This window comes from Bos javanicus, chromosome 19 (assembly GCF_032452875.1).
Source record: "Bos javanicus breed banteng chromosome 19, ARS-OSU_banteng_1.0, whole genome shotgun sequence".
Taxonomy (NCBI): Eukaryota; Metazoa; Chordata; class Mammalia; order Artiodactyla; family Bovidae; genus Bos; species Bos javanicus.
Genome location: NC_083886.1, coordinates 43,390,942 through 43,393,580, shown reverse-complemented (window position 1 = coordinate 43,393,580; position 2,639 = coordinate 43,390,942).

Below are 2,639 nucleotides of genomic sequence, written 5' to 3'. Positions count from 1 at the left end.
CTCTGAGGTCACAGAAATCTCCAAGTTGAATTAACCATATGTGTTCTTGGTGGCTCAAGGACTCTCCTTCCACTGAGCCCTGGAAGAGAGAAATGAGTTTAAATTGCAAGGATATGAACAGAAGCTAGATACTAGGAGGAATTTACCAGTGTTGGAATGAGAACACAAGGGTATTCATATAAGGGAGGCTGGAGAATAGCCTTTCCTGGAGATTTGTCAGAGAAATCCATGCCTTTAAGGGCTTAGAGGTAGGGGACTGGGTAGGATGGTCTTGTGGTCTTGCCTTCAGGTTCAAGTTCCAGAAGGGACTTGACCACAGGGACTCTCATTCCTTATGCCTAGGCACCTCTTTGTTCCGTGAGATCAAATTCTCCGTACAGACAGTTGAATGTAGTACATATTATTTTCTGATTCTTTTCTGTATCCCACAGATGAATCCTCAGTGCCAAACAGCCAGTAGTAGGTACTTAATAAACACGCAGAAACCCCCTGGATATGGGAGTCAAAGCTGCTAGCTCAGTCTTTCCTGCTGCTTGTGGTAATGCCTCCACCTAGTCCCAGCCTGAGCTTTGGGGCCAGCTTGTTGCAGCATGTTCCAGGCTGACATGCAGGGAGAATTCTGCATGGGACACACACAGGCTTTATTCTGAAGCCTTATTTCTGCTTCTCCACCCCTCTCAGGCTCCTCCACCCCTCTGCAGTCAACGAACCCTACCCTGCCTACATGCTGAAGTCAAGAGAAAGGAAAGGGTTAAGCCAGGCTTAGGTCTGGGAAGTGTGCATGTGTGTGTGTGTTGCCTTTGTGTGGGGTGTGGGAAGTGGGCAGGGAAAGATGGCAGGTGGGAGAGGAAGGAAGTGAAACCCTGGTGGGGGGCAGCAGCCTAGGATTGGGAGCTCTTTTTCTTCCAAGCTGGGGGCCAGCTGCTGCATGGCTTGGCAGGGTGGCAAGCAGGTGGGTGGGGCAGGGGGAAGGTAGACAGGAAGATGCTGAGGTAAGCTGGAAAAAGGGGAGTAAGGGAAACAGCAGACAGGGCAGTGGCCCAGACATGTGGATGGTAACTGGCTGGGGATGGTAACTGGGGATGTTGATGTCTCCTTGGCCCATTCCAGGAAGACTTCTTGATGGCACAAACCTCAGAAGTGGGACTAGTTTGCCACGACTCCTTTCTCTGGTGGGTAAAGTGGTCAAGGATGCCTCTAAGATAGCTTCATCCAGCCCATCCTGTGTGCTAGCTTTGGGCATGTAGAGGTTTTTTGAGGGGAGACCCTTTCCTGAACAGTCACCCCTCCAACACTGACACACACAGAGTTGTTAACATGACCTATTTACACTTGGCCCTCTGGAAGTCCTTTGAGAGTTGGGGTTATTTTGATTTGCCATGTCACCACAGTCTAACCCAGTGTCTAGCACACAGTTGGTGCTCAATAGTTGTGTTAACAAAGCATTCATTTTATCAACCACAGAAAGGAAAGACCCTTGTCTTCTCAATGTGCCCATTGGGAAGTTCTTTCCAATAACTAACCCAGACTCTTCCACCACTGAGGGGCCTGCCGCTTCATTTCTTTATGCCAGTACGGATCTCTTTTAGATCTGCTGCCTGACTTCTTCCAAACCCACCGCTTCTTTCTCTTCATCACAAATCATTGCTCTTCTGTCTCTCCCCAGAATATTTGCTTTTGCTTTTTTCTCAGCCCCTCCCCTCTGCTTTGACATTTTATGGCTATGCTATCATTCCACCAGGAGAACGTGTGGTTTGGTGGGCCTTCAGATTAGAAGAGAAATGGGTTCTTGTTTAGAATGTTGTTTAGAATGTGCCATTTTCTAGTTTTGTCATCTCTCTGAAGCAGTTTCCTCATCTTTGAAATGGTCATTTTGTTGCCCTAACAAATTTTCAGAATTGTCATGAAAATTAAATATATATGTAATTAATTTAATCCTAAGATTTAGCAGTTGTCCAAGTGATTTCACAAACTTTCTTTCACTCCCGTGAGAGACAGCTCATGTACCCATTTTACAGATGTGGAGAGACAGGGTGAAAGACAAGTAACTTGCTTAAGACCATCTAGCTACTAAGGAGCAGAAGTCAAATCCAGACTCTCTCATTCTAAATCTCATAAGCACACCGTCTTTGGAGAAAAAAATCCCAACCCAGAAAAAAGCCTATGAAATGCTATATTAGTATGTTATTACCACTTTGTGGCAAGGGTGAATAAGCTCAAAGAAGCATTATGCCTGACGCTGAGTTGGCTGGCCAGTGAAGGCGTCTGTCCTTTCCCATGGCGCACCCTGACTCACCTGTTGGGCAGGTAGGGGGAAGGGGAGAGTAATCAGCCTTACCTGCTCGGAGGTAGGGTGGGGCAAGACACACCCCATCCCTCCCGTTGGTTCTTTCCTTAGACTTACTGACAGTTCCTTGCCCAATCAGGAGGAAGTAACCTTCAATCTGCCAATAGGTACGGAGTTAGGATGGAACCTCAAGTTGGAGACCGTCCCTAGGGCCGAGTGGCAGTCCCTGAGGCCAATGGTCAGCGGATAAACAGAGGCGGCGGTGAAAGGGGACTGGACGCGAGACTCCACCCCCTCGATGGGACAGTCTGGCGAGGCAGCCAGTGAGCCCACATCGGCGGGTGGGCGTCTC